The sequence below is a fragment of the Nilaparvata lugens genome, chromosome 6 (assembly GCF_014356525.2).
Source record: "Nilaparvata lugens isolate BPH chromosome 6, ASM1435652v1, whole genome shotgun sequence".
Lineage (NCBI taxonomy): Eukaryota > Metazoa > Arthropoda > Insecta > Hemiptera > Delphacidae > Nilaparvata > Nilaparvata lugens.
Genome location: NC_052509.1, coordinates 5006696 through 5032470, shown reverse-complemented (window position 1 = coordinate 5032470; position 25775 = coordinate 5006696). Strand labels below are relative to the sequence as shown.

The 25775-nt window shown below is 33.3% G+C and overlaps 1 protein-coding gene across 3 annotated transcripts in view; it reads right to left on the bottom strand.

Annotated features, from left to right (window-relative positions):
* The window catches only part of LOC111046393 (serine/threonine-protein kinase tricornered), a 325540-nt gene that overhangs the window by 174929 nt on the left and 124836 nt on the right, over positions 1-25775 (bottom strand). Inside the window, exon 1 of one of the 3 annotated variants that reach the window (XM_039429977.1) lies at positions 21690-21875. The exons of the other annotated variants lie outside the window; for them this stretch is intronic. The gene's annotated coding sequence lies outside the window, so the exon portion shown is untranslated. Of the gene's footprint in view, positions 1-21689; positions 21876-25775 lie in introns of those variants that run through there. 3 annotated transcript variants of the gene reach the window in all.

Genomic DNA, 25775 nt, shown 5'->3' with positions numbered 1-25775 from the left:
ACAAAAAGTGAAAAAGAAATAAATAAAAGTGACCGTGGACCACTGGCGACCGGCGTTGTCTCCTCCTATCCTTGTAGCAGTTGTGAGATGATGCTTGCCTTGCCTGCTCTAAAACACCCACTCAACATAATAGGCATGCAGAGGCGGAACCAGTCAAGAAAGAGCAAGAACACATCACATGCACCTCAGACCACAATCGTAATAATAGACAGGCCTGGCTGGCTGGCCTCCATCACATATGGCATAAATGTAACACACCGGACCTAGGTTATTGAGGGATTCAGGATAATATCAGGATGATTTTTACTCTAATATTGTCGTATGAATATCGTATATTGTCGTCTCGGATTCAAACTATGATTCATCCACAAGTATAGACCTTAAACAACTATAGACCTTATGGAAATACAGCAATAGACTGGCTTCTCCACACATCTGTGTAATTACTTGTCATTATGGTTTGTGCCATTCGATTTTTCAATTAAGCTAAGAATTATATATTTAAGGGGTGACATTCATTTTGTCCAAATTTCAAACATGCTGAAAACAGCTGTTGAAATGACTTTTCGTTATTGGTGTTTATCATCTAAAATTATCGAATCATTTTCAACTAGTTGTTCTGTGAACAGTAGACCTCACGCAGTATTCTCATCCACAAGTACCTGATTGAAACTATAAACCTTATGGAAACAATACAGCAATAGACTGGCTTCTCCACACATCTGTGTGTGTAATCACTTGTCAGCTGATTTATGATGAATTTTTATTTATTTATATTTTTCACAAAGAAGCACTGATTGGGGGAGAAAAACTAAGGATATGGAGAACAACAAGAAGAAGAAGACGATGATGATGAATAATTTTCTAGTCTGATTTTTACTCTAATATTGGCGTATGAAGGAGGCTCCTTTTTCCTTTTATATTATCCTTGAAATGCAAAATTTTCAAAAACATTGTAAATACGTCGACGAGCAATTTAAAAAGGAACATACCTGTCAAATTTCATGAAAATCTATTACCGCGTATCGCCGTAAATGCGCAACATATAAACATTTGAACATTTAAACATTAGGAGAAATGCCAAACCGTCGACTTGAATCTTAGACCTCACTTCGCTCGGTCAATGATTTGAAATCCTAACTCTGCCTAATGAAGAATGTACTCGGATTTAAAGTATGATTTGAAGTCCTAACTCTGCCTAATGAAGAATGTACTCTTGATGTTTTGAAATTCCTCTGCTTTGATAATGTTGTACGGTACCATAGCAAATAGAAAATTAGATTGATTTTAGTTTAATTTCATTGGTACGATTCGAGTCAGTTTCTAGTTGAAGAGGCAGAAATAAATTGCTAATACCGAGATACTGAATACATTCTTAGTTGGGTCTTGTCAATGTACATAGAATGTCCCTAAAATTATGAACAATCAGTATCATCTACGATATCATCTCCTATCACAGTATTTACTGATGGAAGAAAAAACGAAAATAATATTGTTAAAAGAATCACTAACACTTAGCACCTAAACCTCAGAACTCTCTGAATTCTCTCAATTTCTCAGAATTCTCTCAAACGGGGTTAGAATGCGATGATGCAACCATAGCAACCGTTATTTATTCAGTTTGGATAATAAACCTTTGGGTTTAATTGTTCCTGAAGGATAATATAATTATTTTGTAATTTTTTCATGTTATGTAAACTTATGGGACATTTAAGATGTTTCAAAATCAAAAATCAAATATGAGACCCCCTCGAGTTTCAAGTAATCTGCATTTATTGTTTCTGTGACAAATGTCATCTCAAGTTGTCAAAAAATCAAACGCTGAGACCAATACCCTCTAAATGGTTAGTTTAGTTGTAGAATAAGTTTCATTTCGGTGTAATAAGGCTATTAATTTTGTAGAATATACTAATTAATCGATTAAATTCAGCAAGTGTCTAGAAGTATTGTAATAGTTTTAAATGTAGGCCTAAGTCTAGTTACATACACAACGATTTTTGGACGTAAGATTTTCTTAGTCCTTATAAATTCCATCAGATCAAACATAAATTGGCAAACACATGATGTGTTTGTCAAATTTCTTTCTATAGCCAGTTACACACACATCGATTTTTGTTCGTACGATATTTTGCCGTTCCTATGAATTCTATCAGATTAAACGGAACTTGACAAACATCACCTGTTTAATCTAATAGGATTTATAATGACGGCAAAAAATCGTACTTGCAAAAATCGATGTGTGAGTGTAACTAGAAAAAGTTTGATTGTGAAGAGTCTAAGAAATTGAAAATGAGAATTATCAATTTTTATCGTGAGAATGGTTCAGTAAGTGAAGACTGATTCTAGAATGTAGAATGGTTACTGAGACATTCGGAGAAAAAGGTTAGAATGTATATTTTCAATGTTGAGGAGAGGATAAGAAAGCTATGTATTTGAGTGATGAAAGGTAGCGCTACTGTTAAAACGTGTATAATATTTGATTTCAAAATTAGAATTTCTGTCATTCAATAGTAAAAAATACACATACAACTTGTCAAAAAAAATGATTAAAAATGAACGAAAAGGAGACAAATAATAATACATAAATTGCATAATTTTCAACATCAAGTTTGTATAAATTATGTGTACTTATTTCAACTTATTGACCGAGCGAAGTGAGGTCTAAGATTCAAGTCGACGGTTTGGCATTTCTCTTAATGTTTAAATGTTGCGCATTTACGGCGAAACGCGGTAATAGATTTTCATGAAACTTGACAGGTATGTTCCTTTTTTAATTGCGCGTCGACGGATATACAAGGTTTTTGGAAATTTTGCATTTCAATGATAATATAAAAGGAAAATGGAGCCTCCTTCATACGCCAATAGAGTAAAAATCAGACTATAGAATAATTACTCATCACCTGACAAGTGATTACACAGATGTGTGGAGAAGCCAGTCTATTGCTGTATTTCCATAAGGTCTATAGTTTCAATCAGGTACTTGTGGATGAGAATACTACGTGAGGTCTACTATTCACAGAACTACTAGTTTCGAAAAGTTACATATTTAATAAGGCTGGAAACAAGCAATACAGAATAATTTGATACGCAAGAGAAAGCCAACAAAATAGACTATCACAAGCAGAAAATTACAAGGAACAGGAAATGATTTCACTCAGGAGTTGTCAAAATGTCAATCAATTTGTAAGAAAAGCAACAACACTATAGAAAAGAAAATCAATCAGTAAAATGCTGCAGAAGAAAACAGAGCCGAGAAAGCAATCAACAGCTGCAAGCCTACGGTGAGATTCACTTAAAACTGTCAGCATTAGTTAAATAAGGAGTATGAATGTTAATTCCCAAAGAATACTGCATCGCACTGAAGCGCTTGGTGAAGTAAACGTCATCTCAGATCAGACGAAAGATCGGAAAACTGAAATAAAAAAGGAGGGAAAACTAAAGAAAAATGGAGGAAGTAGACGTTTTTAGATCGTTACGCTGGTAAACTGTTGTAAGATTCACACCAAACTGTCATAATTCCTAATAATAACAACATCATCACCTCCTATTCAACAAATACAGACAATTTGATGTGAATTCCACTACATTAAAGAGAAAGAAGGAGGAAGCTGACCTCTTATTCAGGCTTTTAGCAGTGACTTGGATGGGAAAGTGACTGAGATGATTAAAAAGAGAGAAGAGAATTGAAAACATTGAAGAAGAAAGGTGAAAAATATTGTAAAGAAATAATCTAGACGTGTGCAATGTATAGAGACAGGATGACAACTGGGTATATAGTATTTACAGTGTTGTTTGTACTATGATACATACTGGGTATTTATATACACATGTATATCACTCCTTTAGCAGGAGATTGATAGATATGTGATACTTTGTAGGTTATAGTGCAGCATTATGCTTGTAGATAATAGTATAATGAGTGTAGTAAGAGAAATCTGATGTAGGATAATAGAAATTGTCTGGCATAGCATGTGTACACAATTTTATAGAATGGTACAGTACTTGTATAGTGAGGTCCACGTTATAATAGCAGTATTTGATAGAATTGGTGTTGCTATCCTCGTCTATCATTCCAAAAAGCAGATAGCGCCATCCTTTTCTAGCTCCGCAATGTTGCTAGATCGATTTTCAAAAATGTAGAAATATAATAAATTAACAAAATCTTTGATCTCAGTTATGAAATTTTTTTGTTCAATTATTGAAGAATAAATATTTTCTTGAAAAATAATATATAGTTGATTATTTTAAACAAGAATGAACAGTTAGTGCCGGTTGTACAAAAGCCGGTAGAATTTTAACCGTGATTAATGCACCTTAATGCAAACGAAAATGCACCTTCAATATGGTATGGTATGTGTTCATGTTTTATATATGTATTTGAACTGGGTATATAATATTATTTACAGTGTAGCTTCTGGTATGATACTTTAGCATTAGATTGATAGATATGTGATACTTTGTAGGTTATAGTGCAGCATTATGCTTGTAGCTAATAGTATAATGACTCTAGTAAGAGAAACCTTGTGTAGGATAATAGAAATTGTCTGGCATAGCATGATACTTTGTACACATTCTGGTATAGTGAGGTCCATGTTATAATGACAGGATTTGATTACCATTGGTGTCCTTGTCTATCATTCAACAATACCGGAAGCACTATCCTTTTTTAGCTCCGCAACGTTGCCAGACCATTTTCTTACAATATAAGAATATAATAAACTAACAAAATATTTGGTCTCAGTCATGAACATTTTTTATTCAATCATTGAAGAATAAAATTGATTATTTTTAACAAGAATGAAAAGTTAATCTTAAAATAGATATACTGGTATTAGCTACCCTCTATAGAAGGCAGTGGCAAGGCAGAGAATCGGCAACGCTGTTCTCTCACCTTTCTCCACTGCCATTACAACGTCGACCTATTTTTATTCAATTAATGAAGAATATATATTTTCTTCAGGAATAGAATATAATTGATTATTTAAAACAAGAATGAACAGTTAATATTACTTAGATATACCGGTATTAGCTATCTTCTATAGAAGGCATTGGCAAGGCAGAGAATCAGCAACGCTGTTCTGCTATCTTTCTCCACTGCCAGTCATTATAACGTGGACCTCACTATATTAGTTTTATAAATATGATACTGCGTAGTATATCGTGTAGCACTATTTTGTTTCGTAAATCTCTGTAATTTTGTTTTGTCTTGTTTTGTGTGTTTTTAATAAATAAATTGAAAAATTGAAATTGAAATTTTTGTAGCGTGTAGTATAATAAGTGTAGTAGAAGAAATCTGGTGTAGGATAATAGAAATTGACCGGCATAGCATGATACTTTGAACATAGTAGGCCTAGTATAAAGTATAGTATGGTATAATACTACAGTAATAGGCTAGTGGACTATAGTAGGCGGAGAAAGCCAAAGTTTTTCAAGGAAGCGAGGTTGCTAATCGAAAATTGATCCCGATTGCGTAATGGCGGCTGCGGCTGCAGCCATTGTGGGGAAACGCGGAAACGAAAAAAAATGGCGACCGGTCAACCGATATCAATTCAGGTGCACTGTGTAACAACTGCAGCTGTTGTAGATAGAGAAGCAGAGCAAGACGAGAGGAAAATAAAAGAAGATGGAGTTGGAGAATGAGGTGGAGGAGGATTAAGAGATGAAGAAGGAGAAAGACAAGAAGAGATAGAGACATTATGATTATGAGACAAAGAAGTAAGAAATTGAAGAAGAAGGAGAGGAGGAGAAAACAAAATTATGACATTAATGAGATGAAGAAGAAGAAGGCGACGAAAGACGGAGAAGAAAAAGAAGTCACTATTACACACAGAAAAAGAAGAAGAAGTCATTATTACACAGAGAAGAAGAAACGACGAACGACGAAAGACGAAGAAGAGGAAAAGAAAGAAGAATGCACCGAATAATAAAGAGGGAAATAACGGGATGGGAAGAAAAAGGAGAATAGAATACATAAAAGTAAGGGAAGGATACATTAAGGCTGTGCAAAGGCTAAAAATAAACTTTCTACTGGTGATATTTTTCAAAGTTTTTCGACTTGTATATCATCAAGCTATCAAAATGAAAAAGTTTTCTCAGGAATACATTTTTTCTGATCATTAGGCCTACTTTTAGAGATATGAGCGCCCAAATTTTTAAATTTTTGGGACAGAACATTTCAAATTCAGTAAGAGGTAGTAAATCCATGAGATTCAGAGGATATATTGTTCATGGTATTGTTGATTGAATAAAAAAAATTTCTTAAATATACATTTTTGAGAAAATTCAATTTACTAAAAATTACCAAAAATAACTTTTAGTTGAGTTATACAACTCATTTTTAGTAAATTGAATTACTTTATCAAAAATTTATATATAAGGAAAATTTTTGTTTTATTCAATCAACAATACCATGAAGAATATATCCTCTGAATCTCATGGATTACTACCTCTTACTGAATTTGAAATGTTCTGTCCCAAAAATTTGAAAATTTGGGCGCTCATATCTCTAAAAGTAGGCCTAACGATCAGAAAAAAAATGTATTCCTGAGAAAACTTTTTCATTTTATCCTGTGAATCTCATGGATTTACCTCTTACCGTATTTGAAATGTTCTGTCACAAAAATTTAAACTTTGGGCGAAAAGAAATGTATTCCTGAGAAAACTTTTTCATTTTATCCTGTGAATCTCATGGATTTACCTCTTACCGTATTTGAAATGTTCTGTCACAAAAATTTAAACTTTGGGCGAAAAGAAATGTATTCCTGAGAAAACTTTTTCATTTTATCCTGTGAATCTCATGGATTTACCTCTTACCGTATTTGAAATGTTCTGTCACAAAAATTTAAACTTTGGGCGAAAAGAATGTATTCCTGAAAAACTTTTTCATTTTATCCTGTGAATCTCATGGATTACCTCTTACCGTATTTGAAATGTTCTGTCACAAAAATTAAACTTTGGGCGAAAAGAAATGTATTCCTGAGAAAACTTTTTCATTTTATCCTGTGAATCTCATGGATTTACCTCTTACCGTATTTGAAATGTTCTGTCACAAAAATTTAAACTTTGGGCGAAAAGAAATGTATTCCTGAGAAAACTTTTTCATTTTGATAGCTTGATGATATACAAGTCGAAAAACTTTGAAAAATATCACTAGTAGAAAGTTTATTTTTAGCCTTTGCACAGCCTTAAGAAAGAAGGATGCGATTGAGAAATATGAAAAGTGAAGTGAGAATGATGAGAAAGAGAAACTAAGAAAATGAATTGTAGTATAAGGATGATGAGGAAAAGAAGAGAAGGATAGGAATAAAAAGTACTAGTGTAATAAAGAGATGAAAACGAGTGGGAACAAGAAATTATATAATAAGTAGTAAGTATTAAAATGTGGAATGAAAGTGACGAAAAATAAGAGAAAAAGTAACAGTATAAAAAAATGAGAACGAACAAAAAGATGATGATGCTTTATAAGTAGGAAGTAAGTCAGAAGAAACGATAAAAAAGCAATTCATCTCGGGGGAAATTTGTTGCTTCAAAATAAGGTCAGTCTTCAATTCAGACCAGACTACTCAAATAGATATGACCAGCAATAATCGGCCTGCTAGGTATCAACTAGGAGAAACCGACTGACCGCTAGAATAGAGCAATGGTTATGAAACACTTCTACAAGATGACGGCTCTAATTGACAAATTGGGCTTTCTACTAGTTCTCGTCCTAGGTACAGTAGAAAAGGAAATAACTGTAAATTGAGAAAAAATTGCTTCTCTATTATCTGCATCAACAAACTAACATCCAAAGCAAGTAACATCCGGGAAATTTTTAAAACTTCCGACACTATGAGAGTGCTCTAATATTCCAGACCAGGAGCAAAATATTGATTTGCTAATAATTTTTTTCCTACAGTTACCTTGAAAAGTGGCCATTGCTGCACTGATTACAGAGCGCAAAGAATCACTTTTCCGCTCTAGTGCGGGAAAAATTTTTTCTGCACACCAGATTTGCAACATGGCAACGCAAAATAGTAGGTTATATGGAGCACCAGTGCAGCAAAATCAAAATTAAGTTGGTAACACTCATAGTGAGGCCCACGTTATAATATAAGGACATGGTGTACAACAGTGGATGACAGCAGTCGACAGCCACCCACCCACACAGCATACAGCCGCCCCGCCATTCAAACACACATACATTATTCAATTTGACAATAAATTAAGGTTTTTATTAATAACAGCATCACACACACAAACATTTGATGCATTTCATGCAATTTTACCCATAATTACTCACTTTTCATATTCAATGCTAACTGTAGGAAAAATTTAATGTGAAATACGTGCGCAAAGTTCCTCTGCTGCACTCAACAAACCATTCCGCCCTCGCCTACGGCTCGGGTGTAAACGTTTCTTTCGGTGCAGCAAACTGTCACTTTGCGCACTAGTTTCACAAATAACTATTGTAATACTCATTCAATCTCAGCTGTTTTCCATGAATGAAATCAAGCCGGTAAACAGCTGTTTGCAGAACAAATAAACATATGATTCTATGAACCATATGTTTTCTTTACAGTCGAGTATGTTTCCTAGTTCCGAAAAAGGATCAGCAAAACTGCTACAAAAAACCACCTTCAGCGCTCTAGGTGGAAGTTTTGTCAACTTCCGCAAAATTCCTGATTCATAATTTGTGAACTGGGTTATGTTTATAGAATGCATGTAGTAACTTCAGCACAAGTTTACCTGTTTTCTATTTCTCAATAATTATTCTTCTTTAGATTATTATGACTACAAATATTGTATGCTACTCGGACGTGAATGTCTTTTGCAGTGCTCAAATGAAATTCAAATGAATTTCTAATGAAATTCGAATGAAACATCATTCTCGCCTGCAAAAGTCCCCTTCCCGTCCATGTGACATACGATACTATTTTGAATTTCTATATTCTGGTGAACGTTTTAATTATTAAGTAACATGCTAAACGTGAAAATTTCCATTCCAATTTTTGAATTATGTTTGTGATTTTCGGTATTGAGGTAGACCTAAACGTTTCCAAATACAAAATCAAAGGCAAATTGCAGATTTTCATTGTAGAATGCTTTTTAAAATAAGAAACGTTGAACATAACCTCAATCTTAATTTATTTATTTATTCCATTAACAATCACAAATCATTATTACAATATAATATGATTGGGAGAAGACAACAGGCATAGCCCAAAACTGTCAACTGTCTATATTGGAACTATCAACGACACATAAGCTGGATTCGCAAACAACAGTGACAGTGAAAATATAAAACACATAAGTTCTAATGGGATTATTCATACTCACTCGGCCGGGCTGAGTGGAAATAGTCCCATTAGAACTTATGGGAATTATATTTTCCTACAGTTACTTTGAAAAGTGGCAATTGCTGCACTGATTACAGAACGCAAAGAATCACTTTTCCGCTCTAGTGAGGGAAAAATTTTTCTTGCACTCCAGATTTGCAACATGGCAACGCGAAATAGTTAGTAGGTTATATGGAGCACCAGTGCAGCAAAATCAAAATTAAGTTGGTAACAGTGACTGTTGTGCACGTTATAAGAATCTTGAGGTGGTGGACAACAGTGAATGACAGCAGTTGATAGCACACAGCCGCCATTCAAACACACATACTACATTCTATTTTATTTATTAATAATAAAATTACACAGATATACATTTGATGGATTTCAGCGAATTTTACCCATAATTACCCACTTTTCATATTCAATGGTAACTGTAGGAAAAACTTAATGTGAAATACATGCGCAAAGTTCCTCTGCTGCACTCAAGAAACCATTCCGCCCTCGCCTACGGCTCAGGCGTAAACGTTTGTTTCGGTGCAGCAAACTGTCACTTTGCGCACTAGTTGCACAAATAACTATTTCAGTGATCACTGTCACTGTTGTGTACTAATCCAGATTTTCACCGTCTCAGATTAGACGGAGATTGATCAGCTATTGCTGAAAGCTTGCAATGAAACACATAATACATGCTACTATATCTTCATGTAAACCTGGATGAGATTTGTCTGGAGTAGATGGTATTATAGAGTAAAAATACTATAATTTTTTCTTTCATCTCTGATGGTACATATGGGCCTAATTCAAACGCAAGAAGTATAGATAGCTTCAACAGACAATACCATAGAGAAACAATAGCATAAGTAGATATCCCATGGTATAGGGCGTTTATGTCGCAACTTTTACTGTTATCTCAAACTGATAGTCCACGTAGTGCTTTCCTGTGAAGCTTTATGACGCTGGTAGTCTCTCATATTGTGCCGTTCATACACTCTTACCCGGTCAAAACAGTAAAATTCGACAATAATCGACAGTAATCGGCTTGAGATAACAGTAAAAGTTGCGACATAAACGCCCAATACCATGGGATATCTACTTACGCTATTGTTTCTCTATGGACAAGACAACTACAAACAACCATTGACAACTAATACAAACAACCATTGACAACTAATCCAGACAACAATTTCAACTAATTATCTTGTCGATGATAAGAGAAAGCTAAACTGAACGATTCGACAAATTGGAATTGAAACAGCAATCAAACAAATCTGTGAAAAAACTAGAAAGACACGTTGCAATATTTGACGAACCAAATCAGCAGACTTTGATCAACCGGTAAAATTAACGGGCAATCCGGTTGCAACCTGTTTCTTTTAAAGGAATTTTCAACTTTGTTCTGCAGTGGGTTTCACTTCAAACTGTCAGCAGTAATTCTATGAGAAACATTGATGTTTTTCATTACTAATTCTGAATCTTACTTCACAACTGCCACCGCACTTTTTCTCAACCAAACAGTATCAATCAAATTTTTTATTAGCTATTTGCCACGTAAAAATTTACATTTTGAAATTTGTCGCCAAATATTCAGTACTGTATTTCCTGCATCATAAACTGGTTTGGGAGAGAATTTTGGAGATAAAATTTGTTGAGAGACAGCTTTTTAACAAACAAATGCATGAACTGAAGCTCGATCTCTTCCTTGAAAATAATTTTAAATCATTTTGCTAATTATCAGAATAAGTATTCAACCTTGTTGAGTACTTCAAATGATAAATTATTTATGAGCTACTTGTTAAATAACTGGGAAGATTTAAATACAATTTTTGCTCCACAAGAAATACTTATCCTATAGCCATGGAGTATAGAATGTGCAATCTATGTTAAATTCTATACTCAATATGGAATGTGATATTCTATGATACATCATAGAGAAAACGAGGCATATGCATCATGATTATGATATCATTGTGCTATCTTTTCTTTATGGTTATATTCTATACTCTCTGACTGAAGCTAGCAGCACTGGGATGCAACTATATTTAAAACTCAAGAAAATTAAGTATACAAGTTGATGAAGGATTCGAGGATTTTCAGTTTTTTCGTCACATTTCATATCATTGCTTTTTATCAATCTCTCCAATTTTTATCGTTTCTAGCAATATAGTGAAGACTGTTTGCTTTCCAACCTTGTTAGATGAGTATCGCCATTTATTGTATCAGTCAGGTTTACTATATATAAAAATCATGTTTTTTTGGACTCAGGGGACCTTGAAACGTACAGAAAACTTGAATTTGGGGTACCTTAATCTTTTTGGAAAGTAATACTTTCCTTACCTATGGTAGTAGGGCAAGAAAAGTAATATTATTTATGAATAATGAAAAATGAATTTTATCTCCACCACAAATATAATATAAAGTTTACAAACATTTTCGAAAAATGAAAAATATTATAGACCAATATTATTATATATATTATAATATATAATATATTATTATATTATAATATATATTATTATATTATTATATATTATTGAAACTTTCGGATTGTTTAGTGTTATTTCCGGCTCTTATCAACCCTTCGAAATTCAAAATTCATCAGTCATATCTCGAATACGTATTCTCTGAGTGTTAATCTTTGGTGAAAACAGAAATTTTAAACTTATCCTCACTTTGGACTATTTATGTGCCAAAATCAAGGAATTGAAGAAGTTTTGGGCAATTGCCTGTTTCTCTTTCCAAATATCGTGTTTGTGACTGTTCTAAATAAATAAATAAATAAATAAATAAATAAATAAATAAATAAATAAATAAATAAATAATAAATAAATAAATAAATAAATAAATAAATAAATAAATAAATAAATAAATAAATAAATAAATAAATAAATAAATATTATTGGATAAGTAAGTATCAATTATTTGGAAGCAAATCACATGAGAAGCAATCTTGAAATTCAAGCTCAAATCACACATGAGGAACACTAAAACAAAGCAATCTTGAAATTCAAGCTAAGAGAAAGATGCAGACGATACAACAATGTCTCGTGGTTACATAATCATTGATATGACATTTAATCGTGGTTGCAAGGATTGGAGGAACGCCAAACTTATCTTTCCTTGCACAAACAACACATCCATTAGAAATGTCATGCTCTACAAACCTACAAATCTCTTAACATTTATGATTTTGAAAACTTTACTACACTGGGAACTAATTATTGTGAACTACGAGAAACTTCGATTATTTCTTATACTAAGCATTCTATAAGAGTTACTTAATCACATGTTTGTCATGGAGGTGAAGACAAATTTAAATCAAATTTGATTTTTATAACCTGAAAATTATAACTCTTTGTCTATCTTTCTATCTTGTTTTTAGAGTAATCCATATTTTTACTGTACTCATCAATCATAATTTTTTTCTACATCAATTTATAGTTTATTCAAGTACAGTGCTATTTTGTTTTGTACCACTATGAGTCTTATTAGACTCAGTGGAGATTATCATATTGTATAAATAAAACTTTTCACCATATTTATCAAAATTGTGTTAGAAATAGTGAGGGATGTGCTTGTTTTTTCTTCTACTACGCATTTTGTCTTCAAATGGAATAAATAAAAATAATCAACACGTTAAACAAAACCAAACAGGATGTGGGAAATCAAATTCCCAATTCTGTTTTCCTACAGGACAATAACATTTTGTTCATGATTAGTTCACTATCATGTTTTGCACCTCTATAAAACCGGATAACAATAAAAATCACGAAGATTTAGATAGCCAACACGATCTGAACTCCAAAACCCTATCAAAAGAAACAAAACACTATCGAAACTAACCTTGATTCGAGAAGAAAAATGGGATTACAATACTCTCCTATTATGGCTACAAGACACGAACAACAATATATTGGGAACCTTTTGCAGTATATTTTCCCCAGCTATAAGTACCACCACAAATCAGCTAGTATATTAGAGAACCGCCATTGGCTAGCTCAAGGATAAGTTGGGTACTTTCAAAAAATAAGTTCCGTAAAAAAACAAAGAAGCATCGGTTGGAAACAAAATCAGTCATTCTTTCTGTCTGTTCACTAAAAATATTATTAGAATTATCAGCTCATGAAACACTAGAACCAATATTTTACAATGTTCGCTCTTGTACTAATTCGATTCTGAATCAAACTATCATTGATTTAAGTCAATTAAATCATGAATTGAGTTTGATTCATGATTTAAATCAATTCATTCATATTTTACTTAGTAGGATGAGAGTATAATGATGTGAAAATGCAAGGAATTCATTATCATATTGAGATAAACGTTCAATGGAGATAACTATAATATTGATACATGGCACATTTGAATATATACCATATTAATTTATTCAAGATATTGAGAATATATTAATTTCAGATTAATATCGAAACAAATGTCAGTAATTTATACATGGAATATCTGAATATAAATTTCATATTCCACTTTGAGTACATAATAGTTCATGATAAGTTCATAATCACGTGAAAACGCAGTAGATTCATTATTGAGATACGATTTCAATTAACATACATATAATTTATCATGATAACATTCGAATGTAGCACTATACTATATTTTTAGAATGATAGTGAATTCATATATTCAAGATCAAAGACCTTAAAGAGATATAGACCCACAATGCCTATGCCTTCCCAATGATAGCTCTTACTTGAAATTGAAGGCCGCCATTGGGGTATTTTAGCACGAGATATTATATATTATTTATTTGTAATACTATAGATCACAAAGGCATTGGTGGCATTGGTATGTAATAATCATATGGGTTGCCCCCTCAATGGCGGATTTCAATTCCAAGTACGACACTAGCGCTGCATGTGAGTCTATGCATCTTTAAGGTCTTTGTTCAAGATTAATACCAAGTGCAGATCGATATACAGTAGCCAAAGAATTATGAATCTATAATACATATGGGCTGCAGCTTATGTTTCAGAGTAGCCTATGATGCCCTCATGTGCCCTAGGCCTGTGCATGAGATGGAGTGTAATATTTATGAGGATTGAATGGGCCTACTCTTTTATCATGAATTTACCTATTCCTCTGTTAGTTGAAAGCAGATCGAAAGGATGATGAAATCGTTAACTATTATTTCATTAGTTGAACAAACTTTCGTCTGTAGCAAATATACAGTGTAGTGAATATCCCAAACCTTTTCAAATACAACGAAAACTCTCTAATGAAATAAAAACACACAGGCAGTGACTCAGTCGAATTTTTGAAAAATCTCTAACTTTACAAACTATCTCTCGAAAATAATAGGTTTCAACTAGTTCTTTCTCCTTAGTATTTTTCTTGTCTCGTTTCAACTAGTTCTTTCTCCTTAGTATTTTTCTTGTCTCGTTTCAACTAGTTCTTTCTCCTTAGTATTTTTCTTGTCTCGTTTCAACTAGTTCTTTCTCCTTAGTATTTTTCTTGTCTCGTTTCAACTAGCTCTTTCTCCTTAGTATTTTTCTTGTCTCGTTTCAACTAGTTCTTTCTCCTTAGTATTTTTCTTGTCTCGTTCTCACTTTAACCAACATGGTTGTGATAAGAATGCCTTGAGCACCTATGAATGCATGCACTCCTTCAATGAGATTCAAACTGTCAGCATTCCTCATAAGAAACATCAAAGCTTCCCATTGAATCAATGCTGCCAGTTTGAAATGAATCTCACTGTAGAATCGTTGCATTAAAACTGTCAGAATTCCTCATAAGATACATCAATGCTTCTGATTCAATCAATGCTGCCAGTATTACATGAATCTCACAGATGTAGAAGTGGGATACAAACTGTCAGAATTCCTCATAAAATACATCAACGCTGCCCATTAAATCAATAGTGACAGTATGAAGAGAATCTCACTGTTCTAGAAGAGTGTTGCATGAGTGTATATTGGCTGCCCTTCTAAAACACGCCAAACCATTAAAACGATTAGTTTTAAAACACAACAGCAACATAATCGTCACGAAATGTTACACGATTCTTGCAAACTCTGTGGAAAAGATTTAAAATAAAGAAAAAATGGCGGATGCTTTACGACATCACGCAGCATCCTGTGGCTGGCGGGAAACATGTTGCAAGCTCCGTGAAACATGTTGCAGGATTGGTGCAACTTGTTGCAAGATTCGGTTGAGATTTGTGTAGCATGTTGCAAGACCGCGGAAACAACCTGTAACTTATTATTATCATGGCTTTAGACAGAAGGTGTGAAAGTCTCAGTTCAAATTCTTAAGACTTCAGTATCTGATGTAACTCATCGTAAGCTTATGAGTATACTAGTAGGTAACCCGTGCATCGCAAGGGTCTATTTTAAAACTGCAAAATGAAAACTTGACGTAATAAAAAATCGAAATTTGAAAATAGGCCTATAATCATCCTCGGTTAATGAAGAATCTATATGCAAAATTTCAAATTAATCAGTTGAGTATATTTCAGACGTGATGATGCGTCAAACATAATTCCCTATTCCTTACGTGTATAAGCCAGTTCTTTCCTTTATTATAGTATAGAAAACTGAAGAATACATAATACTTGGAAACCTCACAGAATCATATTGATTTTTCCAATACATCAATAAATTTTAGTTCGATTAGGATCCTCCTCAATTTGAATCAGGCAGCCTTTTGTTTTCCCAATTCCAAACAAAATACCTAAAATACTCGTTTCACTGGGAATTCGTATCTGATTGTACATTGTAACTGAAGAATATAAATTATTACTTTTTTTAATGTGATCTATTCATGTTTTTCTTATGAAATTCAATTATAGGCCTACAGCATGAAGACTATGTCCAATTCATTTGTACTGGTGGCAAAATTTTACATTAAAAATAATTATTTGATAAAATCCAAGTTCAATAGTAATGAAAACAAATTCCTTCAAAAAATAATTGATAATAATACGTTTCGAGGGAAAAAATTAAGAACAAAAAAAATGGGAAGCATCGGGGATTCGAACCGAGGAATTAAAAACCGAGCGTTCTACCGCTGCGCTACATAGACGTTCGTAAATTGTAGTCTTATAACCTGCTCATAAAAGACACACTTTGGGCTATGGAACTTCATGTAGCCTACGGTAGCAACGATGAATTTGAACATTATTTCTGAAAAATCTAGAAGGAAAATTGAAATTTGGGCTTCCAGGAGCACGAGATTGATATTTTTAGAATCTATGTTCAAAATTTGGAGATCTAAATCATTCCCGTTTTTCCGGTATGCAATCCACAAGTTGACATGTTTTGATGCGAAAAAACGAACACACGAACAAACACAACCCTACTCTCTCTTATTATATAGATTACCATGCAGAAAAAATAGAATAAGTAGATAGATATCCCATGTTGTAGGTCGTTTGTGTTCCAAATTTCAAGCCGATTTCTTGGTAACTCAAGCCAATTACTCAAGCCGATCTAGCTTTTCATTATCATGGCTTTAGGCAGAAGGTGTGAAAGCCTCTATCTAAAGTCTGAAGACTTCGGTATATGATGTAACTCATGATATAAGTTTTACCATAGAGCAAAAATAGCATAAAGTAGATAGATATCACATGGTATGGGTGGTTTATGTTCCAAATTTCAAGCCGATTTCTTGTTTACTGAAACCAATTACTATCGTCTACTGTCGATTATTACTGTTTTGGCCGGGTCAGAGCGTAAGAACGACACAGTATTTAAGAGACTACCAGCGTCGAAAGGAACCACGTGTTATGCACTATCGGCTTGAGTTAACAGTGAAAATTGGAACATTATCGCCCTATATCATGGACGATATGTCATACTGTACTGTCATCTCTCATACTGTGTCGTTCAGATTTACGCGCCGCGAACATGAGCAATTCACTTTTAATCAGCTGATGCCAACCTTTTTATATCTGTATCTTACCGTTTCTGTAAAAATACAGATATAGTCAGCTGATTAAAAGTGAATATCTCATGTTCGCGGCGCGTATATCTGTACGCACCTTTACACACTCACCCGGCCATAAGTCGATAGTAATAGGCTTGAATTAACAAGAAATCGGCTTGAAATTTGGAACATAAACGACCTATACTATGGGATATCAATCTACTTATGATAATTTTTCTCTATGGTGATCTATGGATATCTTCTTATGCTATCTTTTCGCTATGAAATAAAATAAAGTTGAAAAAGGGTACCATCATTTTCTAATTTTTATGTGAATTGATTGATTGATTGATTGATTGAGTACTTTATTTATGTAGATTACAATATATACTGGCTTATACACTTGTATACAATAGCTTACAATACAGCAAAGTTATAGATGAATTTACATAATATAGACTAAGAAAATAACTATTGAACTGTATATTATATGAAAAAGCAATTTGTAATATAATAACTATAGATAATAATCATATTGTTATGCATCTACATAAATTGGCGGAGCTTCGGACATATCAATGTCCATTCTTTGGGAAGAATATTAAAAATATCCTCCCCACTAACTCTCTACCAAATACGATTAGTATTAACTCTTAATAGTATTAGTACTAACTCTCTATAAATACGAGTAGCCTCGACCAAGTGGGAATCTCCATAATTATATTTATGGTTACAATCAGTTATACTATGCAATATAACAGTAACAACACAGCACTGCTGCGTTAAAGTGCCCTGTTATAAAATCATACATCGTTTATCAACTTGTCAACTGTCAAGTAAACAAGGAAAGCGTTTTACTGAGTTTCCCCACTCCACTTTAGCGAATCATATATACTTCCAGTAATCAGTTGGGTTTTCCTGTGCTTATTTCCTCATCATCAACCTACACACAACTTTTATTCAACTAAATACTGATTTCATTCAAATTTAGTTCCAACCAAGTAACTTATTTAATATACTGAAAGCTTTTTCATTTTCACTAAAAACTGATTTCATTAAAATTTAGTTCCAACAAAGTAGCTTCTTAAATATACTGAAAGCTTTTTCATTTTCACAAAAAAATGATTTCATTCAAATTTAGTTCCAACCAAGTAACTTCTTTAATATACTGAAAGCTTTTTCATTTTCACTAGAAACTGAATTCATTCAAATTTAGTTCCAACCAGTAGCTTCTTTAATATACTGAAAGCTTTTTCATTTTCATTCAAATAACAATCAAGTCTCTTATGAAAAAAATTATATTTTTTCTAACGTAGGTAGTTCTCTCTAACCTTCCAACCAAGTATAGCTTACACTTTTAATATACTGGAAGCTTTTTAATTCAAATTTAATCAAATTGAAAAATTCTTCATTAGGCGGAGTTAAGACTTCCAAGTTCTCTCTACCACTTGACCTTTAAGGGAGTTACAATTACAATCAAACTTCCTACTGAGAAATTTCTGAATTTTCCATCCTTGCGAATAAAATTCATTATAATCAATACAATAATATGAATTCCAACTACAATCTGAAGGTAGCGTTCCAAGTTCGACTACAGTCATCTTTTATATTGACCAAATTAGCAAAAGAATTATTATGTAGAACCTATGTGGAAAAAACAATACTTAACCAACCCTGTTTTTTATCAACCCTGTTTGGTTGGCTACAATATTCCTAACAACATTTTAATCCTTATTTGTGACAAATTCTGATAATCGACTATGCAACTGTCATATCATTATCAATATGATTGACCAATTAACAAAAAAAATTTTATGTGAAACCTATTTGGAAAAAAACAATACCTAACGTTTTCTATAAACCCTGTCTATTGGGCTACAATATTCCTTACACCATTTTAATCATTATTGTTACAAAATTATGATTTTCAGATATTCCAACGTGAAGTGAAGAATTTGTTCAATTTCTTACCTTTTATAATAAATTTCAGAACATTGATAGTAAATTTGACAACTACTAATGATAATGGATTGAGTTGAATACAAACAATTAAGTAGACGCTTGAAACTTGGACCTACACACCTACTAACCGTTCAATTTAGAAATGCTACTCAACAATGGAAAGCCTCCTCAATAACAATTAAATTATTAATTCAAGGACGCTTAGAAAGCGTAAAGCATAGTATATAGTGAAGCATATGTTATAAAATTAGTATGCAATATGAAGATTGTAATCAGATATCAGACACTATCTAATCCATTATGAAGTTTTGCTCTAATGGAATTAAATTCGAGGAATTCCTTAATGAAAATTCATTCTATCAATTACCTGATTAAATTTCCTCTGATCAATTCCTAAATGAAATTTCATTCAAGTAATTTACCTGATGAGTTTGCATTTGGCAAATTTCTGAAATTCTGAGAAATATATTTCTAATATACATGGTTTTGAAGTATCTAAATTTCAAAATCTACTTTGTGAAAATAAATTAGGGACTGAAAATTTTGTGAAGTGATTAACTACAAGACTTAACCTATTTCGGACTATGTGTAACCTTATCTAAATTTGGGAGAGGAATAGAATAGCACAAGGGTGCCTTATTTTTTGGCTCCCTATCATTTTGATGATGTACTGTCTTATTGTATGAATCAATCAATCAATAATTGACCGAGCGAAGTGAGGTCTAAGATTCAAGTCGACGGTTTGGCATTTCTCTTAATGTTTAAATGTTTGAATGTTTATATGTTGCTGCGCATTTACAGCAGAACGCGGTAATAGATTTTCATGACATTTGACAGGTATGTTCCTTTTTTAATTGCGCGTCGACGAATATACAAGGTTTTTGGAAATTTTGCATTTCAAGGATAATATAAAAGGAAAAAGGAGCCTCCTTCATACGCCAATATTAGAGTAAAAATCAGATTATAGAATTATTCATCATAAATCAGCTGACAAGTGATTACACAGATGTGTGGAGAAGCCAGTCTATTGCTGTATTTCCATAAGGTCTATAGTTTCAATCAGGTACTTGTGGATAAGAATTCTGCGTGAGGTCTACTGTTCACAGAACTAATACTATCATCGTATCAAGGAAAACACTTATCAGTCTCCTACAAGGAGCCTCAAAGACCACAATAGATGCATTATTTTGTCTACAAATAATAAATACTTCAGCACTTTGATATTATATTCATCTCAGAATCACACAGTTTCACACGTGAAAAGTCACGTCAATCCCAGACAATGAAACTTATGATGTCATTTTGAGCAAATATAAACTATTAATATTATTCCACTTCTAATACCAGAAACAATTACGAGAACAACCAATACAATATCTAACTAGAACAATCCACTTTGCACTCAGATTTCAAATTATTTTCAATACCTACCGCAAAGCAAGACTCTTACATCCACATTGTTTTTAAGCCGAACAAGGTTCCTACCCTGAAACCAGAGTTACACACACATCGATTTTTGGCTGTACTTACAAATGATACAAGATTTAATGGAACCAGAGACAATAAATATAGACTTATGCTTATCCTTTATCTATGATGGAACCATAGAGAAACAATAGCGTAAGTAGATATCCCATGGTATAGAGCGTTTATGTTGCAACTTTTACTGTTATCTCAAGCCGATTACTGTCGATTTTTACTGGTTTGTTAGGGTGAGAGTGTATGAACGGCACAGTATGGGAGACTACGAGTGTCATACAGCTTCACGGTAAAGAACTACGTGGACTATCGGCTTGAGATAACAGTAAAAGTTGCGATCTAAACGTCCTATACCATGGGATATCTACTTACGCTATTGTTTCTCTATGATGGAACTTAGCAAACATATAATGTCTTCGGATACACATCATATGTTTGTCAAGTTAGGTTTAATTTAATAGCATTTATAAGGACGGCAGAAAATCGTCCGTCGAAAAATCGATGTGTGGGTAACTAGACTAACTGATAATTCTAATCACTTATTTCACACACAGATAATTGTAACAAATAATGAGAAAATTAATCACATCCACTCAATATATTAGAGGCTTACATATTTCGGAATAAAATCACAACCCCCTATTTTATATGAATTGAAATTTTCATTAATCAGGGATTGAGAGACACTCAATCACTCAACATTTCTCTTTCAAAGTAGGTACACACTCAAGAATTCATGTCATCATCCCTGATCCCAAATCCTAACCCTACTTCTAAACCATGATACTCCCAGCTCCAAAAATTGAAACAAATACAAGTAACAGGTCTCATTAGAGGTAAGTAAAAACGGGAACACCCAACATACCTACTAAAAAGCACAATGCCCTTTCTTTTTTCAAGTACAGCACTCGAAAAACCACAGCACACATCCATAGCGCTTCACGGCATCTCCACAAGAATACCTACTTATACGGGTTTTCTTTTATTTCTAGGGGGGCAACGACCTGTGAAGAGAAGACTGGACCAAGAAAAAGAGAGTAGAAACACACAAACCTATCACTCTCACTCACTCACACATCGACAATTTTTTAAATCACTTGATCACGACACTTAGTTAACACTCGTATCACGTCATACGCGTGAATTTGACTCCGCACGTAGTCACGTAAAAATTATTGTGAAACACGACGGACGAGCTTTGACAATGTTGTCAACCACGCTGCCAGCGAACGACTGAAGTCAAATGCCACTTGTCTGCCGTTTGGCAGCCGGCGGTTGAGTTCTGCGCATGCGCACAGGTACACTTTCCCCCACCACCGCGCGCATCGGTCAGGCAACGAAAACAAAAGCGGTGCCGTACAGGTACTGTATATAGCGAAGTGTAGTAATAGGTCAGGTGCCGATATAGGTATAGAGATGTAAACGGATGGAACGTTATAGAGGATTGATGGAAAGGTGAGGGATTGAGAAGAAAAATAATAGGAGAAAGAAAAGTTTTCAAGGGTAAAGAGGGGGCGACTGAGAGGAAGGATGAGAATGGAAAGAAATTTGTGGAGGAGGAAGGAGATTAGATTTCTTTATTTATGTATGTTACAATATTAATTACTGGCTTATACACTAATTTACATTAAAATGACGGTAATGCTAATTAATCAACGAATTTTACAAAGTATAAAAAATTAATCAATGAGAATAAAGATTAAATGCAATTAGAATAACGATAATACAAAATTGTAATGTAACTTCATAAATGGACGGTGTTTCAACAAATAATATTCGATTCTCTAAGAAGGATATAAAATACTGTACTGTAATATCCTTCCCATCAACACACGACCGGGAGGAGAGTGAGAAGAGGGATGAAGATAGAAGAACATTTGAGGAGGGACAAGAGGAGGAGAGTGAGAAGAAGGATGAGAATGGAAGGAAATTTGCTGAGGATATAAAGGAGGAGAGTGAGGAGAAAGATGAGGGAAGAACGGAGTTTTTGGAGGATGAAGAGGAGGAAAGAAGAAGGATGAGGATAGAGGGAAATTTGAAGAAGAGGGTGATGAAGGAGAGAAGATTGAGAAAGATGAAGATAGAAGAACGAAAAGATATTGGGAAATTGGATAGTTGGTGAAATAGGTGAGAAATTTAATGGAATAAATTTGAGAGTATAACTAGAAAAGGATTGGAAACTAGGTGAGAAATTGAAAGTGAAAAATAGGAAAATTGAGAGGAGATGTGAAACAGGAACGAAGAATTATGTGAGTGGTAGAATGTGTGGCCATTAAACAATAATTATGGTAGAAATATGGAAGAGAATGAAAGTTTGAAAAGAATAAGGAAATCTTGAGAAATAATCTTGAAATTGGGAGGTTTCTGAACGGTAGACCTACTAAGAGAGTGGAAAATATTCGAGAATATTTGAAAGGGAAAAGTAGGAAAATTGAGAGGAAATATGAAATAGAAACGAAGAATAATGAGGGTGGTAGAATGTAGAGCCATTAAAAAATTATGAAAGAAATATAGAAGAGATTGAAGGTTTAAAGAGTAAGGAAATCTTGAGAAATAATCTTGAAATTGGAGAGGTTCCTGAACGGTATAAAGAGAGTGGAAAATATTCAAGAATAATCTGAAACCAAGGAATAACAAAAAAAGGAAGAATGAGTTTCAATGATTACCGTTCAGATTGGGAGGAAATGATTCCATAGATCTGAAGAATCCAACTTGAACTGGATCTCTGTATCGGTTTATAGATGTACCGTTGTAAATAGGTCAAAGTGAGGTCCACGTTTTAATGGCAGTGTTAATGGTATTGCTATCCTTGTCTTTCATTCAACAAAGCGGATAGCGCTATCTCTTTCTCGCTTTGCTCTGTTGTCAGATCGTCTTTCAACTATGTAGAATTGATAATTAATTAACAAAATATTTCAAAGGAAATTCATTATAAAATTATTGAAAAATAAAATTTCTTGCTTAATAAAATATAATTTATTATTTTAAACGAGAATGAACCGTTAATATTACATCAATAAACCTATATCAGCTACCGTCTATAGAAGGCATTGACAAGACAGAGGATCGGCAACGTTTTTCTCCTATCTTTCTCCACTGTCATTATAACGTGGACCTCACTATAGCTCAAGAACAGAGAAAGAAGATGCATTGAGGAGAGAGACGATGAGGAATAATCAAGAGAAATGATAGAGGAAAGATTGATAGAGGAAATAAAATATGATAACGAAAAGATGAAGGTGAAAGTATAGCTTATTATATTCAGACAATTATTCAAGAATTCCTTCAAAAATCGCAAGCAATTATTATTAACCAACCAAAAATCTTAAACCCAATAAAGATTGGGATTGATAGGCTTATTAGGACATTTTACATCATATACAGTGAAACCACAGAAAATTACCAGATTTTTAACATTACTACAGAATTGCGGTTACAGCTTTTTTCCAACACTTTAGAAATGAGATTACAACAGAGAACAATTGAAACTCAGCGAAAACTAAGTTATTTAGAAATCATATTATGAATTAATTGTTTGGACATGATTTAAAAACAGTCTAGTTGACAATGTGTTTCAAATAGATTAGATTCAACAGTAATTCAATAATCCTATTATATTAAGCGAGCAATATCTGTATATATTTTTATATTTGGTTATTTATATTTATGGTTATTTATTTATGTATAACAGATCTCGAAAGCGGCTCTAACGATTTTCACGAAATTTGGAACATAGTAGGTTTATAATATTATAAAAATTCGATTGCACTAGGTCTCATCCTTGGGAAAACTCGCTGAACGACATTAAAAGGACAATTCATCCTTGGCTGAAACAGCTGATACTTTCGTCGTCTGTGGATAGTAAAAAGTGAGCGAGTGACTCTGTGGAAAATCAAAATATCGCATCCCCGAAACTCATAAGCTGACGTATAGCCAGTTGTAAAATATAAACACGATCATTTTTGAGAATTGTGTTCTGTTTATCAATAAATAAAAATAACGAGCGAAGCTCGGTGCCCCGATATTATTCTTTGAATTGAGAATTTTATGATTTACTCTCTATGAGTAGACTAAAATACAAGGATAATAATGACGAGGATGAATTAATAATTGAAAGAATAATTACAAGGACAATATTTTATATTATGGGAAAGTTCAAGGAAGTGATAAGGGTTGTGGTAAGCGAGCCTTCGAATCTCTGAGATAAGATAAGCGACGGCTGTTCGGTATTCCCGATGGTCAGGTGACCGATTCAGGCCACGTCCTCTAGTTAGGATTAACACTTCAGATTAACACTTTGTAATCTATATCCCCTGTTAACTTTGTTTCTTATATTTTTTGTTTTTGTTTGATGCTTGTATTATTTATATTAGTCTATTTGTTATCTACATTTTTGTTTAAAATAAATTATTTGATATTAAATAAGCCTTACACTGATAATAAAAATGCTCCACATTTAGCCAATACTGAGTGAGTATGCACCTGAACAGATGGGAGTGAACCTGACAAAACTGTAAATTCAAAAGCTTCAGACTAATAATTTGTTTGAATCGATTTACATCTATGAGTAGATGTAGAATACATAGATTATTGACCGGGCGGAGTGAGGTCTAAGATTCAAGTCGACGGTTTGGCATTTCTCTTAATGTTTAAATGGTTGAATGTTTAAAAGTTTATATGTTGCGCATTTACGGCGAAACGCGGTAATAGATTTTCATGAAATTTGACAGGTATGTTCCTTTTTAATTGCGCTTCGACGTATATACAAGGTTTTTGGAAATTTTGCATTTCAAGGATAATATAAAAGGAAAAAAGGAGCCTACTTAATACGCCAATATTAGAGTTAAAATCAAACTATAGAATTATTCATCATAAATCAGCTGACAAGTGATTACACAGATGTGTGGAGAAGCCAGTCTATTGCTGTATTTCCATAAGGTCTATAGTTTCAATAAGGTACTTGTGGACGAGAATACTGCGTGAGGTCTACTGTTCACAGAACTACTAGTGTAGAGTAGATGTAGAGTATAGAGTACATCTATAATCCATCTATTCTCACTAACATTTTTCATTCTCGTTCCCTTTTACAACCCCAACACATAACCTAAAATTGAATTTCCTGTTCCTTCAACAATAACA